The sequence below is a fragment of the Mustela nigripes genome, chromosome 10 (genome assembly GCF_022355385.1).
Source record: "Mustela nigripes isolate SB6536 chromosome 10, MUSNIG.SB6536, whole genome shotgun sequence".
Taxonomy (NCBI): Eukaryota; Metazoa; Chordata; class Mammalia; order Carnivora; family Mustelidae; genus Mustela; species Mustela nigripes.
The window spans coordinates 17,454,116-17,472,036 of NC_081566.1; the positions used below are offsets into that span (position 1 = coordinate 17,454,116).

Genomic DNA, 17,921 nt, shown 5'->3' on the forward strand with positions numbered 1-17,921 from the left:
CAAGTTCCCAGGTGATGCGAATGCTGCTGGCCTCAGAGCCATCTTCCGAGAACCACTGTTTGCCATGGTTTTGTTGCCTGCACCGCAGTGCCTTCAGAGAAGGCCAGTTTTGCAGTCATAGGGGAGAGAACCCCCATCCCCAACTGTGCTCATCTCTCAGCCTGAAGCCTTGCCGCGACCTTTGGGTTCAGGTAGTGAGGGTTCAAGACTTTACCATCCAAATGCACATGCTCTTGGGAGCTGGGATATGCTAGCTGCTACATGGCACTAACACCGTGTAACTGAAAACAGGCTCTTCTGAGAACTGGCACAGGACACGCCCCTAATTAATTTCTGTACCTAGTGCAACCCTGGCTCACGGCGAGCAGCGGGGACAATTTCATTAGATGATTTCATTAGGTGGTTATTACTAGTCAACAGAAAGTCTCACTGAAGCATCTCTTATGTGCTTCGTGTTGCACTGACCTGGACCTGTAGGACCAGAGGTGGCCCGAGCATGGGGAGAGGAGGTTGCTAGGAGGCAGTGAGGGCACTGGATAGCTGGTGGGGTCACTACATACAAATTTGGAAGTTGGAAAAGACGAGCTTCAGGATCTAGCTGGGGATCACTCCAGTTTCTGTATGACCTGACACGAACTGTGAAAAAAGCACACGGTATTTGTTATCTGGCATTTTATTATACAGAACGCTTTATTAATTGGCACCCAGAGACCTATAGGGTAATAACAATTGAGATTTGTTCTGACGGCCCCCAGGCACCACAAAATGCCATAGCACTTTCGGAATATCGCCAATGAAGCATTTATTACATCATGTTCAACATGGTTTGAATGGTGTGGGCGCGTTATTGTGTTCAGAGCTTTTGCAAATTATAATCCATATTGATTATTTAAAGTAGCTCTTTATCACTTTTTTTTGTTAAATTAACCAAAGTGTTCTTCTCTAGCTACACCAGATAACAGAAGAATCCCTGCATTATTCTAGAAATCAATTCTTTTCAGCTCTAGAAATACTCTAGGGCCTGAAGATGAATTCTAGACAATTATCATACTGTCAGGTGGTGATCAGAACAAAGTGTCTCTCTCACACACACACACACACACACACATATATATATATATATATATATTTTAATGGATTGATAGCTCAGCAAACTTTGGCTTCACTGGGCAAATTCTCCAGCTTGTAAGCTGGTATTACGTCTGACTGAGTCTGCGTGTGTCTGGAGGTTGTCATTGAAAATGGGACATCAGGATTTACAAGAGAGTCTCTAATGGGCATCTCAGCAAGAGGTTGACAGATTCTCTTCTTCCTTCCCCAGCCTGACTGAATTATCCAACTTTAGTGCCCTGGGTTGTTTCCAGGTCCTTTTATACATGTCCCATCTCTTTTCTCCTTGATCAAGGTCAGGGGATGCTTCACTTGGAACTCTTCAATTGCGGGGTGATTGTCTTTAGATGGTCCCATTATGGAACTTTACAGGCAGGAATGACCCTAGTGGCCATCTTGATGACATCTAGATGATTCTTTTTGGAGGACTGGGACAGCCTCGTCCTCTAGTACAGTGTTTATTTGCTTTCTATACTGGGATCACAAATTTTACTGAAATTTGATTGGTGCTATGCACCCTTCTTTCCTGAAAAAAAAAAATACACATAAAATTTGCATTCAGTTTCAGGAGATCCATGGATTGCAATGCTGTGTTAGAAAGTTCCCACATTCTGGGATGTTGGGATGTTGAACCATCGGGCATAGGGACTCCCGATCCAGCATCATATCCCTTAGCTGCAAGCACTACAGAAACTCCATGTGAAAGAGCTACAGAGATACATTTGCACTAGTGCATCAGCCAGACTGCCGTGGTAAAATACAGACATTCTAACCAATGAGCATTATGTCAATAGAGGAGCTCTTTCTCCATCTCCCTGATGGGTGGCCATCAAGCTTCCAGTGATGGGGTGCTCTTGTCACTAAGGTGTAGGACACTGAAATACTCTTTTGTAGAGCTTTCACCTGATTGTTTTTATTTTTCCTGTTTCTGTTCTATAAAGCAATATAAACCCAGTCATTTATTCACTTCTCATTCACTTAAGGTCCTATGGCACTGATTATTGCGGCAGACCAGAACTTTCTGTGCTGATGGTTATATGTTTTTATCTGGGCCAACTAATGTAGTCGCCTGTAGTCACATGTGGCTCTTGAGCACTTGATAGGTGGCTGTCGTGACTACTAAATTTTAAGTTGCATTTCATTTTAATTAATTTAAATTAAATAGAGACATATGGCTAGTGGCTAAGATAAAGGACCGTAGGGGTAGAGAGAATAGATAATGACTCAGGAAACCTAAGTACCTGTCTGGGTTCTGTGATTTGTTTGCTTTATAACTGGGCAAGGTTTCCCTATCCTGGTGTTCAGGGCTTCCTGTGCTTTACTCTACTTCTGGGGGCAACTGTAATCACCTTCTTTTCAGCTATTCTACTGGGCTGCTAATGTTTGAAGGCATCAGCTTCTCCTAGGCCTCCCTGCCTGTGCACTTACTGCTCCCATTGCCTGGAATGTCTTCTCCCCAACCCCCAACCTCCCCTGGCCCCGGCTTTAAGACTGTAGTTAGTAGTCACTTCCTCCATGAAGACTTCCTTGATTTCTCTTGGCATATTAAGACCAACTCCCTCCTCTGTACTTCCGTAGGGCACCTGGTTTATTACTTCAATGTAACACTTACCATATAGATTTAGTATTGGTTTAAATCCCTGGAAGGGGGTGCCTGGGTGGCTCAGTGGGTTAAGCCTCTGCCTTCGGCTCGGGTCATGATCTCAGGGTCCTGGGATCGAGTCCCGCATTGGGCTCTCGGCTCGGCAGGGAGCCTGCTTCCTCATCTCTCTCTCTCTGCCTGTCTCTGCCTACTTGTGATCTCTCTGTGTCAAATAAATAAATAAAATCTTAAAAAAAATAAATAAATCCCTGGAAGGGAGTGGACAGTATCTATTAGTTTTTTAATTACTAGAACATAGATCAGTACTCATTAACATTGGCACATTTGTTTAACTGGAGACAATTTTTTAAATTGTTTTTTCCTTTTTAAAGAAATGGCATTGTACTTCAGACTTGACTTGAGGTCGCTTGCCGTCAGCAATAAACCCTGGATCTTTTATATGAATTGGTGACAGAATTAGCTTTCTCTCACTTCGTTCTCAATTTAATTTTTGAGTCTAAATTCAGGACTTTATATTTATTTCAAGTACGTTTTATCTTTTGGTGCAACAGTCCTTCTTATAGAGATCCTTTACAAGCGGGGACAGGGAACTAACATTCAGTGGGCATTCATCAAATTTCAGATTCTGCATTTATCTAGCTATCTGAGAGGGAGAGTGTGTCCAACATGTTCAAGAGCAAGGAGGGACACATGGGAGAGGGAGAGAGAGAATATCAAGCAGGCTGCACGCTCAGGGAAGAGACCAATGCTGAGCTCAATCTCCCGACCCCGAGATCACAACCTGAACCAAAATCAAGAGTTGGACGCCCAACTGACTGAGCCACCCAGATGCCCCAAGACTCTCTACATTTAAACAAAACAACCATGCAGTGAGATAACTATTATCCCGATTGTAAATACAGAAAAACAGACTATAGAAGATTAAATCACTTGCCCGAGGTCACCACTAGTGGACTTGAACTGCAGTGTTCTGACTCCAGAATTTAAGTGATTTCTACTACATATTGTCTTCAGCCTCTGCTCTTTAGTAAGTGAGATCTCTGCTCGGAGCTCTACGTCCTCTGCAGACAGGATAAGCATGGGCTTTTTATACTTTCCTTCAAGTAACTGGTACACATATGGTTAGAATTGGGGACTTCCCTTCTGCTTGTCATTAGTGTATTGGTCAGTACTCGACTGTTCAGCTTTTCTTGAATTTTCTGTACTATTCTTTAGCCAGCTTCTATTTCTTTATTCTGCAAGAATTTTATACAAGATACTCGTGTCGCATGCTTTGCTGAATCAATACATGCTTTTATGACTATTTCGTGTCTATTTTTAGGCTAGGATATAGTGTTCTACTTTCATCAAAGTCCACACTAAATATCATTTTCAGAGATTCACTTAGATATATTTTATTTCTTTACTAGAAAAAAGAAGTATTGAAGCCTAGAATCTCAAAGTTGAAGGGATATTAGACATCATCTGATCCGGTGCCCGGAATCAGATGATGGTGAAAGCTTCGCCTTACTATTAGGATGTACCAGTCTCTGGCTTGGAAGCACTAGAGTCAAGGTTAAGAACTGACCTCTGGATTCAGACCTGGGTACCATTTCCACAACTTTCTAGCTGTGTGCCTCAGGAAAGCGACTTAACTTTGCTGTGTTTCAGAGTCCTCAAACATCAAATGGAAACAGGAATAGGATTTTTGAGGAGATCAGGTTAGGATAGCGCGTGTAAAATGTTAGGATAGTGTTTGGCATGTAGTAAGCCATGACTGCAGCTTAGCTGCTAGTATCTGGTTAGCACTGGGTGAATCAATAATGAACCCCTGCAATTAAGTTTCCTTCCAATAATACCATCTCCTTTCTTCTGATTCTTGTCAGGTTTTAGGCTGAGCACGGCTGCACTTAACATTCAGGTGACCTCGAGTCGCTTTTGCAACCTCTGTGAGCCTCAGGGATTTCAGGTGTGAGGGGGAAATCACATTCTCTACTTGCCTAGCTTGCAAGACTCATGGGTATGAGAGCCCTTTGTAAACACGATAGAAATTAGTACTAGCATTAATGTGGGTAGAGCTAATATTAATCAAGTATTTATGAGGTACCGGATTACTGTGCTAAATTTATCCCACAGATCATTGCATTGATTCATTGTAGCAGTTCTACAGAGACACGCATTCTTGTTTTCCACACCCCACAGTTGGGGGATTAAGGTGTGGAGAGGTTAACTAACTTGCCCACTTACACAGCCAGAGAGAACTGGAAGCCTGGCTCAGAGTAGGGGCTCTGTCTGGTCTTCCCAGGAGCCTTTTTTCCCCCATCTCAAAGTTACCAAGTTTACTTTTTTTTAAGATAAGTTTTTAAAATACCTACATCAAAGCCTATCTTTCTTTGCGTGTTTCTAATACCGATTTTACACTGATACTATCCCTAAGGACATATCTGGATTTATAACCCAGAAAAGATATCTTCAGGAGCAATAAGAGGCGGAATTTTCCCAGCAAGCTTTTCATAAAAGCAGATTAGATATTCAGAACCCTCTGGCTTACACTAACACAGTAGATTTTGGTTTTGTTTGTACAAAAATGGTAGCCACAGGTTTCAGATGACACGGGGAAGGATCTGTCCTGGAGTCCAAGCATGGCCTACGAGCAGATCTCCTTCTCAGGGGCTGTTGGCCTTCTGGTGAATTACTCCTTACCTGTTTAGGTTTCTTTTTTTTTTTTTTTAAGATTTTATTTATTTGACGGAGAGAGAGGAATCACAAGTAGGCAGAGAGGCAGGCAGAGAGAGAGAGGGGAGGAAGCAGGCTTCCTGCAGAGCAGAGAGCCCGATGCGGGGCTCGATCCCAGGACCCTGGGATCATGACCTGAGCCGAAGGCAGAGGCTTTAACCCACTGAGCCACCCAGGTGCCACCTGTTTAGGTTTCTAAGTATTCTGGGTCTGCATGTCTGTTCTGTCAGAGAAGGGAGTCGGGATTGGACTCCATTGACTGTTGAAGAAGCTTCTGAAAGGATTAGAGGGATGTAGGGGGAGGGGAAACCTCCAAGGCTTCTCTTGCACATTTGCCTAAATGAGCTTGACAAAGGTCCCCTGACCAGGATCCTGGAGGGCATTTTCCCTGAGGGCACTGGATCCTGGTGTGGCTGTGGATGGAGAACTCAGATGTACCACTTGGCTTCCGCAAACCAGGTGGAGGGTTTAAAAGAAATTTAAAAAATGTTAAAGGAATTGCCTCTTCTTTCTGCTAACTTTGGGTTGTATTTGCATGGGAATTTGTGTTTATGAAATAACTGAGCCATATGGATGTTCGGGGATGCATGTGTTCTCCTGATCTGTTGATATGAGGAGCAGTTGAAGGGCGTGGGCTTGTCTGGAGGTGGCCTGGGTGGGCGGAGGTGGTAACACAAGGCAGGGGCAGGTCCTAGGAATACGGGCCCATGTGAATTCAGAGGATCTGAGCCTTTTGGCAAAATAACACTCCCTTCTCAGAAAGAGTTATGTATGTCTATATTTATTTATTTGGGGGATCACAATGACCTCCCCCCCCCCACTTAAGAGGAGGATGTTACATAGTTTCTGGGTAACCTCTTTCCATGGTGATGATTAGGGAGTAACAGATGCCCACTCCTGAATGCCAAGGCTCAAAAAGCCCCAGCTCGTTTCTGTTACAAATATCAGTAGACAGGCTCAAGAGCGCGAAGCAAAGGAATAGATTGCGGAAGATGAGAACTGTCCCAACAGCTGTCCACACTTCTGCTGTGAAGCAGGCTGGGTTCTGAACAATCCCCCACAGTCATACACTTAACCCTTTCGTTTTCTCTTACCTTCATGTACTTTTGTCAAATAATTTTACTGACATTCCATGGGACCGTGACCCAGGCCTAGCGTGCCATCCATTCCTCACTATGCCATTAATCAATGCCTGTTGTGTGACACTCTGTGCGTGTTTTAGGGACATCTGTCATTTAGTTCCCTGTGAAGGGAATGTTGTTCTCCTGTTACAGATGATTAGCCCAAGGTTGCAGGTAGATGTGATCTCCCTGGTTCCATGGACTGCTCTCTTTCTATTGTAGCGCACTGCTTCAGCTCAGACCAGAGACCGGCAGGCGCTCTTCCCTAATGGAGCATCTTTTTAGGATGAGTGTGAACTGCTTGCCTGTATCTGTTGCACCCACTGGGGGTGAAGCTAAACCCATGGAAGAGTAAAGCATCAGTAGATGGGAGAAGACCAAAGATCTCTTACCCATCATCATGGTCATCATGACATGGATCTGAGACATCTTGCGCTGTGTCATTGGAATGCAAGCTCTTGTTGGAATTAGGGCATTGTGCTGTTTTGTTTTCCCTTCACCAGAAACTCCGCTGCCATACTTCTTCATCGCTCTGTATAGGACCTTTGGGAAATCCCAGTTCTTCCTCCCCTTTCAATATTAGCATGTAAAGTCCGTTTTCTTTCTCCCAGCCCTCTAAGGAATCTCTTTTCCGGGATGCCCATAGTTGTAAGTTACTGTGTGAAGCAGTCAACTTTAACAACTCTTTCTTGAACTTTTATCTTACTGAATGCTTCTGCCTTTGCAGATTTTAAAGGAAATGGGAGTTGGGGGGACAGGAGACTGTGGGAAAGATTCTCAGACTCTTATACAGAGTGTAGGTTTATAGAAAAGCAGCTTGATGTTCAGTGCCAGGCCACCATTACGAGGATTCTAACTTTTTATTAGCTATCTTCTAGTGAAGTCTTAGGCCAACGCAGCTTGTCATGGAGCTCCTGTTCTTGAAAATTAAGAAACGTTTCCATCCGCTTTGGACGCTTTCAAGGTATTCCTAGGCATGCCAGGATTTCCATTTTGGATGTTATTGTTCGATGTTCTCATTAGTGACGTCATCAAAATGGCTTCCCCCAATTGTAGTAATGGACGCTTCTCCTGTATCCTTCACTCTTTTCCCATCATATTGCCCGTTACCACCACAGAGTCATAGTTTATCGGAGTTAACAGTGACCTAAGAGAAACTCTCAGCAGGTGACAAGAAGGGGGCTAGAACTAGGGTTCCTGACTCTTAAATCCAGGGATCCTTTGATCACATTTCCTCCTTCGTTTCCTCAGTACCCTCTCTCGGCTCAGTTGTCTTCCTTCTAGCTCCTTTGTCCTTTTCTGAGGACTTCTTACCCTTTTATTAGTAAGTACGTGTTTTAGTGTTGTCTTGGGCTGGGGCATAAGAGGCTGGAAATAGGGATTTTGGTGAATAAGGACGGATTTAATTAAGGAGTAGGAATGGATAAGAGAAGGTTAATTCAAGAGAAGCCAGCTAGCACTGATCCAACAAGAATGAGAAATAGTGATTCCGAACAATGGTTAATGTTCTGCTTTCCCAAAAATGTTGCCAAAGAGAATCCTTTATGAGAACTAAATGAATTGATAGTGCTCTTTTCAGTAGGCAGTGGGCTTCTGCCCAGTATAGAACCAAAACCATGTCTCAGCATACGGTAGCTCTGGCAAGCACTCATCTCAGAGTGCTTCCTGGACTCGTGAGTGGCCTTAGGAAAGGTAAACCTTCCAGATTCTACCTTAAGAAATGGACTCTTGAGAACAATTGAGTAGTCTGCCCATGGAGGAAGTAAACTCAAATAAAAAGATGTCTGTCTTTGAGAACGTTCATTTCAAGTCAGGAAACCAGGGAGTTTTACTTGGTTGTTCTGATAACGGATTCCTAAGCTTCTCCGGGGGTGGGGCTATAAATCCATGGAGGTTTCTAGTCCTGGCTCTGGAACAGTCTCCTTGCACCTCAGATCTCTCTATCTACATCTGTAAAAGGGATGTAATGGAACAGTTAATAGAACCATAAGACATCTTCTGGTTCTTACCTTGGCGCTTCTCAGAGTCTAGTTTCTCCTGTTGTTATCTCCCTGAGTTGAGGATACCATTAGGTTTCATGGCCTCCAGCATCGGCAGCAGTGTTCTTTACTGCTGTGCTGTGTTTCCAGCAGTGTTCTTTACTGCTCATTAGAATCAGTGTGGGAGCTTCTAGAAATGCTCATCCCCAGATGGCACCTGAGACAAATCAGAATTTCTAGAGATAGGACACCCATATCTTTAATTTTGGAAAGGTTTCCAGGTCATTCTGTGTGCAGCCAAGGCTGAGATCCCCTGATCTTCTAGAATGATACATGAGCCTTTTATGGGATGTGTTTCTGTCTTTTGGGATTGTGCTTTCATGGTGTGTGTTGGCTGGTTCCTCTCAGTTATTTTGCAGGTCATGGTGAGATAGCAGGAACCTGGGGGTACCCCAGACGTCAGCCTGAGATAATGGGGTGATTAATTAATTGTTGTGCTTCATGGCAGTGGCACACCATTCAGCCGTGCTGCTTCTGGCCCACATCCAGCTGCACAGGTCCTGCCTTCTGCGATAAGGGTGGCGCTCCAGACTTCATGAACGCAGGTCTGGCTAAGTGGGCAACTTGAGGCCGAGGACCACCGTGAGTCATGCTGACCCAGGAGGCCCTTGAGCAAGTGACTGAAGACTCATTGACCTTGCTTCCTATCCATCTCTTAACCCCTTGTTAGCAACAAGGGTTGATCCATCTCGACTGCCATCAAATACAGGAATCTCTGCCTCGATATTCTTGACTTCCAGTAAATGATGAATGGGAACTGGCCAGTCCCAGCTCTTGTGTACTCCTTGTGTGTATCTTTGTAACTTCATGTGCATTGCTGTCAAACTGGGAGCTAGAAATTAGTTATGGAAAGAGTATTTACACTCCAGAAATAGGCAAATGCTATACACCAGGGCTTTTCATCTTTTCAGGTGACTGGTCATTAAGCATTTGTTGGTACAACCTTCATTTTACTGCTTAACGAAGTTATCCATTCACTTAGAGAAGAGTGAAGCTTCTTCTCTGTATTTTCTCTGATCTACCTGTGGGTGGTCTTTGGTCTTTTTGGTCTTGGTCTTAGCCTCCAGAATAACGTAGACAATGTCTAAGCCCCCATCATAAGCTAGTCCTTCCGATATTTGAAAGCAGCAATGATGTCTCTCTCCAACCTTCCCTTCCCAAGCTGTGTATCCTCAGTGCCTTTAACATTTTCTCTAGTGGTTTGCAGGCTCAATGGGTGTTTTTGGACACTAGGGTATAGGTTCTGGGTTTTCAGAGGAAAACCAAAATTCTCTCACAGATGATCTGTGGACTCTTTCATTAGAGGTTTTTCATTTTCTTTGTACATTCAGCTGCTGTCTGTCACCCCATGAATCAAGTGTGGATGTGAAGTTAGGGGATAGTTTGGGGTGTGGTTGCCGGTTCCAGCCCCCATTCTTCTTTCCCTCGGATGTACATTGTTGCCAGAACTCTTGATGGGCTCAAATTTGTCAGAGTATCATCAAAACACCAATCCTGGTTTCTGAAACAGGTTATTTTCCCGCTGCTGTTTTGTTTTCTTCCAGAGCCTTTTAATATTCCCTGTTCCTTTCTTCCCTTTTCTGTAGTGTTCAATCATCTGTCCCCTGATCACCAAAACTGGGTGTTGAATGACAGCCTTTTGAGTCCAGGATTTAGTCAAACGCATAGCAAGTGAATTTGTTAAGACATATCCACCTGACTGAAACTGAGGCAAAAGGAGGAAAGCTGCCTTCATTTCCTCAGAACTGTCACTCCCCATTCTCTTGGAACTGGGGCCCAGATGAGTCTGGGGCTCAGCTCAGGGTGAGTTAACCAAATTAGAAATACCATGAACTTCCTGTCAGTCCTTTTATATAGGGCCAGGGATATGGGAGTCAGATAAGAGTTTTTGGTCAAAAAGCAATGGAGGGTTGAATGTGGCTTCCTTCACAGCCGGTATTAAAAGGGTGATGCTTGGGACCTTTTTTGGTTGAGGAACTGAGTCCATTGACCTCCCTAGGAGAGCAGGGAGGGGACTGTGGCTGCAAGAGAGAGCCTTTTAGGGACCGGTTGTGTATGTGTGTGTGTGTGTGGGGGGGGTCTCTGCCTCTTTGCTGTGTTCTCAATATTGCTTTCTTTGTCTTTCATTCATTAGGATTTAAGTGTTTAGGAGTAGGTGTAATGGTATTTCCATCTCCTTGACAGAGAGCGAGAGAAAGAGAGAACGGGAGAGGTGTGCGTGTGTGTTCAGGACTGCCTGTCAGATGGTGAATTTGAACCGAAGCAGCTGTTGTCATGGTGATGGTAGGTTGCATCCCACCACCATGGAAACCAAAGTTAAAAAACTGATGTTAAGGCTGGAAGTCACGTGATCCATTTTTGTTTTGTTTTGTTTTAAAAAAGAAAAGGGGTTTGGCTTTTCAATCTGATTTTTTTTTTCTTTTTAAACGAAGTTGGGTGGCGAGAAAAAATGCGATAAGGAGAGTGATGCTAGTGAAGTGGGACATCATGAGGTCTGGAGAGCCTTCTCGGCATTCTTCTGCTCGTTAACTGCATTTCTCCCATCCGGGGAGCAGGAAGGGCGGAGGAGATGCTGTGCGAATTTCCAGATTTGCCCCCATGGCACTGCCGCATGGAGAAGCACAGGCAAGGAGCCCTCCCGCCCCGGCGGTGGCCCTGTGTGGGCCGCCGATCAGCCCAGGCCGGAGGCCGGAGATTTAACATGGAGGAGCTGAGACAAGAGAAGGGAATGGAATTGAGGGTGTGACTTGCTCCAGAGAGGAGGGCGGTTCATGTGTTGATAAGCTTAGAGGATTAACATTGTTTTTCAGGAAATGGAAAGATTCATCTGTAGTCCCTCAGAACCCCAAGGAATACAGTCCTTCCGTCTGCTCCCCTTTCTGGATTGGTCTTTGGGCTGCACTGTCCTCCTGAGTCAGCCACAGGAGCCAGTGGGATAAATGCGGGAGGATCCCATGCAGGAGCCCATTAGCCTCTGAGCCAGGATCCTTGGGCCTCAGTTTGGCTCTTAACCTGGCCTTCCACCCGGGCTGGTTGAGATGAGGCGGAGAAGGCAGGCCAAGAGGCGTTAGGGGGCTCCCTTGGATTTCCATCTTTTACCGCATACTTGCTCTCACTTCATACCATGATCTGGGCAAAAATCGAGGCACCTTTCCAGGAAGGAGAGCTGGCCCCAGGCCTGTTTTACCAGGGTGGGGGTTAATTTTCTTTCTAGTCTAAAGGGTTGAAGGCCTGCACGCTTGGCTTGTGTGGACAGGCCAGGAGGCAGCTCTTCTGTCTGGGTTTGAGGCACAAGGTCTGTCTTGTCAGTTTCCTGGTCCCTCCAGGACAGGTGTATGGTTCTCAGCAGCCCAGGCGAGGGGGATGTGATGTCACCAGCATGATCTCACTGCTTTTCCATCAGGGTCTGTGGGAGCTGGAGTCGGACTTCTGTGATGGTTCAATCCCTCCTGTTCTTAGCCCTGGCCTTGGCGGTGATTAATGCCCCCTCTAATCGCTGGGAGAGATTGCATCAGAGCCATCAGCTTCATAAATCCTCCTCTGGGGACTGGTGTTTGGATGTGCTTTCCATATTCCCAGGAGGTTCGGGGCCAAATGTCTTTGCTCTCTTCCCGGAGGCCCATTACCATAATTTTTTTTTTCATATCCTTTATTGTGGTGGGTCTTTTCAGTGTCAGCTCCCGGCTGCAGCCCGCCAGCCCACTCCTGGAGGCTATGAGCTCAAACTGTTGCTTATCCCAAAGCTTAGAGTCACAGTAGATACTTAAGAGTGATTTAGTAGGGTAATAAAAATGACTGTGCATTTGTGTAGCACCTTACTGGTTTTCAAAGGACTTTATATTCATGGATCATTTTAGACTTTGATTCTTCTGTATTTGGTGTTTGGTTCTGCGGGAATGGATGGCGGTGCTTTCCCCTGCCTTGAGTGCCACATTGGGGCAGATTTTGCAGTGGGAACCCTGGCTCTGGTTTCCCGTTACCAATCTGTATTTCTCCATTGCATTGTAGGTTTCCAGGAAGATTCTGGTTCTTCTCATTAAAAAAAAAAAAAAAAAAAAAGTAGTCTGAAAGACTTGGAGAGCTGTATAGCTGTATTTCATTATCATTCATATGTAAAATGTCTCTCTGGTGTAGTGCTCCAGGGAATCACAGATTCATCAGGGCCCCTTCCCTCTGACTGTCTTTGAGTTAACATCCCACTAGAATGGCCCAGGCCATCTTCTGAGGCCTCTTTCATCTCTTAGAATTCGACCTCCAAAAATAGGCCGCTGGTATGGAAAGGAGGGAACGGAGACAGATCTTGCCAGGTGAGTGTTCTGGGCTGTGGGGGTGAGGAGTGGAAATGGGTAAAGGTGACTGGGATAAGCCTCCCCTGAGACTCGGGGGTTATCTTGGCTCCCCCAGGAGTTTTGAGGAAGTGCGTAAGTGGCCACAGTCTGCTCCCCACGAAAGCGCATTCGCCATTAGGGCCTGGAGTCAGGGAGAGAGCACAGCATTCTGTCCCTTGTGGCCTCTCGGCCTCTCTGAGTACGGGTAGTCTCCTTAGTGAGCTCTGATGTCACAGCTCTGAGAGGACACAGCCAGGAGCTGAGGGGTCCTAGGATCAGCATCCTGGTGGTGGTGAAGATGCAGGTTTCCCCTGGAGCTCCCCAGGTGTGCTGCTAGAGTCCTAAGTCTCTCCCGGTCCTGTGCCTGCAGACCTGCCCCGAGAGGTGTTGGCAGGTGAGGCTCTGGTGGTCCAGGCCAAAGGAGGGCTCTTGTCCCGGGACGGGTCCCCAGGGCCCTGGTGACAAGCAGAGCCAGCACCACAACTGTGGCCTATGGGGCAGCCCTCTTCCTCGCCCTGGCTTTCTGCGCCTCAGGAAGGAAATGAACAAATGGCAGGTGTGCAGGCCAAGTAGTGCTGCTCAAATTAGCTGTGTTGCTAAGGAAACAAGTCAACCGTTGGAAGGAAGGAGCACCGGGTAAAGGAGATAAATCAATAAGCGAACCTATTTTTGTCATTTCCCTAATGATTGTCTTGAAGCTGCTAGACGGGAGGGGTAGAGATGGAGCGACAGAGGTCCTCATTAATGGGCTCAGGGGGAGAGTGGAGTGAAGGGGTGTTTGGGGAGATTGCCAGGAAAGTGGATGAAATGAGGCCCCTGGTGAACAGATAGTGAGACACATACGGGAGCAGAGGCGTCTTGGGGGGTTTCAGAGCACTTTCACTGCCATTTCCTCCTTGGGTCCTGTCCCTTTGTTATCCTGCCTTAGATCCTCTCAGAAACCTTGTACTAATTTCCCTGACCCTCAGGTTGGGATGGTTTTATTGTGTTGGCTTGTGTTTTTTCAAAATACATATTTTATATTCAGAATACATTGATTTTATAATTATAAACTAATGCATACTCATTATAACACTCAAGACAATGTGTAAAGGGGTAGAGAAGAAAGTGAAAATAACCCCACTACCCCCAAGAAAACTCATTATCCTTCTAGTGTGACAGATTTTTTTTCCTTTGCTCCTTTTTAAAAAATCCTTTTTACATTGAAGGGATCCTCTCTGCATGCTGGTTTCTATTTTTGAATAGCTAATGTGTATACACAGACTAGAGTACGGAAAGTTCAAGTGGGTACACAGTGTGGAGAAGGTAGGAGATACCTCTGACTCTCGCTTCTCTATGCCATTCATTTACCAATTGATTGATTCATTAATTAATTAGAAGACAATCATTGGTTGCCTACCATGCGATGGACACAAGGGGTCTGGAGGTAAGACAGGCAACACTTGTGCCCTCAGGCTCCCACATCTCACTGCCCTGCTGGCTCCATTTATTTAAGATCTCCGACTACAGTCTGGATACCTGGGAGAGATACGGTTCTCCAGGATGCATCTGGGGTCCACAGAGTGTGATGGGAGCCACTGAATTCCTGGACGGAGGGCCTCAGAGTCTGGACAGTCTTCCATTACTGTCTCATGAAGGGCCTTGTTCTTTGAGGTCTTGGCAACATGGAGCTTCCTTGACCTTTCCAGGTCACATCTTTGTCAAGCCAGAGGTGCATTCCCTTGGCCTGTTGACCATTATTTGCAGTCCAGGCTCTTGCCTTGGGAGATAGAGCAGAGCCACAAGCCTTAGAGCCAAGCTTATTTGGCTTGAAGTTATGAGGGTAGATGAGAAGAAACGGGAGTGGCACCTCTGAGTCAGCTCCCAAGGGTGGGGGTGAGCAGGAGCCCGGGCCTGAGCCAGCACCAGTGAATGTCGTGCTGCTGCTCCCAGGGGTGCCTCCCATTCATTCATGCCTGCGTTGAGCATTGAGTCGGCTCCTGCTGTGTACTAGGGGCTCTGTAAGCACTGCCATTGGAGAGATGAACAAGAACGTGTCCTTGCTTTCAAGTGTAATTTCTTGGGGAGACAAATAGGAAGAGAGGTGAAAAAATTGTACAATAGAAAGAGCTGTGGGGCACAGGGAGAAACCTTCCCGGACAGGGTGGTTAATTCTAGCATGTTCTGAACACAGGACTGGAAAAGAGGAGAAAGCCCATTGCAGGTGGAGGCTAGAGTGTTGACATGTACGTGCCTGTTCTTCTTGCTTTCTTCAGAAAGAGAAGGGGGTGAGGAAAGGTCTGGAAGGGAGAGTGGCGGGGCCCCAGATGGAACTGGTTGCTCTCTGGCGAGATTACCCGTCACCGCCCTTTCTTTCACCTCTGCTTCTGCAGCAGAACCTCACCTCAGGTTCTTCATTGCCCCAAACCCAAGTTCATCCCGAGGTTGAGATGAGCCTTAAGGTCTACAGGGACAACTGTCCCAAGGATATGTCATTTAACCGCTTTCCACACTTCAAGCCAGAGGATTGTTGCTCTGCCTGGGTCCTTAGATGTCAGAATGTAGGCAGAGGGTATGGATGGGGGAGGGCATGGTAATGGGGTCTTCTCAGAACCTGAGAATCACCAAACCCTCACTTTTCGATGGAATCCTCCAGGGCTTTAGGCACTGCCGTTGACTGAGACCTCATGAATTCTCGGCCATCCAGATACTTGGTTAGTCACAGAAAGTTTGGGTCATTAGCACCTAGGGCCAAGAGCCTTACTCCTGCCCTGAGCAGCCGGCGGTGGTGATGGCTACACCTTCCCAAAGCTAGCCTGGTGGTCACAGAGAAGCCTCAAATATCTGCACCTGGGTGTTCTCCAGTAGGTGAGCTGACAGGTCCTCGAAGGGAGCCGTATGCTTAGGTGATCCGACTAGGGAAATGCAGGTGTGGACGTGGGAGCAGGGAGTGGGGTCTGCCGAGGGGCTGCCACAGTCCCAGGAGGTGTTGTGGGGTAGAGAGCCCGGGGCGGCATATGGCCACCATGACCTGTCATGCCTTCAAGTCAGCACCTAAAAGCAGATTTACTGACGTCTGTGGCTGTCACTTGGCAGTTCTCAGGGGTAGAAGCCTGAACCTCAAAAAGCAATTCTAGAACCCAGGCACACCCATCATGTCTGCCACTCCCCATTCCTGCTTCCCGGGTCACCTGCTGGGTGCCTTGGACCCGCTGAGCCGCTTTTCTGAACTTGCCAGGGCCCTGCTAGCCAGGGCCAAGGGCAGCTGAGCCCACACCTTGTGAATGGTTCCGCTTCGACTAAGGATGAGGCAGGAGGTGGGAGGGACGCCAGCTTCCCTCCCGCCGGAGCAGCAGCCCTCCTCCTCACACCTGGGGACCGGCGGTGACATCTGCCCTTTGGACCAGAGCTTCCCAAATACCTTCTCTGACGCCATTCCCAGGAGAGGTGGTCTGATGAAACGATGGTGTGGTGAAGCAAGTTAAGGAATGCTGCATACGGGGCGCCTGGGGGCTCAGTCGGTTAAGCGACTGCCTTCGGCTCAGGTCATGATCCCAGGGTCATAGGATCGAGTCCCACCTCGGGCTCCTTGCTCAGTAGGGAATCTGCTTCTCCCTCTGCCCCTCACCCCACTCTCATGATCGCTCACTCTCTCTCCCTCAAGTAAGTAAAAATTCTTAAAAAAAAAAAAAAAAAAAAAAAAGGAATACTCTATACCATTCCCACTGCCTTTGGGGGAGGCAGTGGACGCTGTTGATAATAGTCCCTAAGCTTCCAAGAAGTCCTGCTGGGGGGAAGCCGGCTCACTCTCCTGAGTTCTGGCTTTCCCTCATTGATCTGATTGCAGATTCCTACGACACTAGCATCCGTGTATCCCGCGGCCTGCATTGTAGGAACACTGGCCTAGATGCCCTCCTCTTCTCCTGACCTTCGTCAGCGGCTGGTCGGCATATGGTCAGGAAAAGGCCGGTATGCCTGGGCCACCGCTTCTGCCTTGCTTCCGTCCTCGTGTTACCGTTTGGGTCTGGGGGCTTCCAGGTGTCTGAACCTGGCCCAGGACAAGCTAGACTTTTCAGATGGCTTATGGGACACCAGGTCTCGCTGTGCGCTGGTCCCTCTACACTTGGTCAGAGCTCTGGGTCAGAGCCCATGACGAGAGGGAAAAGAAGGCCCCCTGTGGTCAGTGGGTTTTGGTCACCCTGGGTGTGTTGTTGGGCGGCGGGGGGGGGGGGGGGGTTGTCCCAAGAAGGGTGACATCTGTGGAGCATGTCCGCTGGCATGTTTAGCTCTCAGGGACCGAGTTCGGTAGGAGAGAAATTGCGGGAAGATGAATGGCTGGGTGTGTGGGTAGATTCTCCTCTGACTGGATGGGTGGAAATAGGCACCGTGGGGTGTGGAGGCAGAGGGCTGGCACTGAAGGCCTTGGAGCCCACCCAGTCTTCAGATCTGGTGGCCAAGCCCTGGAGTAACAGAAGCCAGCAGAGCCGTCCCTAGATTGTGGGTCCTGGGTGAGCGCTGGGGCTGTGTGGGAGGGAGAGTGGGTGGTGACTCAGGTGCTGGTGGCAGGGAGGAGACAGCCCTGGGCACTGCTGAGAGCCAGTGGAGAGGTCTCGAAGCTCAGGTGCAGCTTCCTGTCTCGCCTGAGGCAACCTCCCTTCCAGCACTGGGCCTGAGCAGCCACGGGCACCTCGCATCTCCTTCCCATGTCACCTCGGCAGGGAGGAGCTCTGTGCCCGGCCCTTCCTCACAGATGTCCTGAATGCTCACTGACCACTGATGGGCACTGGTACGGGAAAGCATCAGGGCCTGATTATGATCTGCCCTCCCTAGGGAAAGCTCTAGGCCCTACATGCTACACAGCAGGCCTGGAAGGTGGTGATGGGACAAGGGGGATGGTTACTTGCCTTCCCTCCACTTGGCCAGATCTACTCTTTTCTCCGTCCCAGATGCCAGAATCTGCCAGAGCATAGGTTGCTTGGCAAGACCTGTGGTGACAGCTCACTTGTGTTTGTCACAACAATAGTCA

The 17,921-nt window shown here is 47.4% G+C and overlaps 1 protein-coding gene across 1 annotated transcript in view; it reads left to right on the forward strand.

Moving 5' to 3' along the window:
* CACNA1E (calcium voltage-gated channel subunit alpha1 E) overlaps positions 1–17,921 on the forward strand; it is a 494,904-nt gene that overhangs the window by 187,265 nt on the left and 289,718 nt on the right. The window lies entirely within an intron of this gene.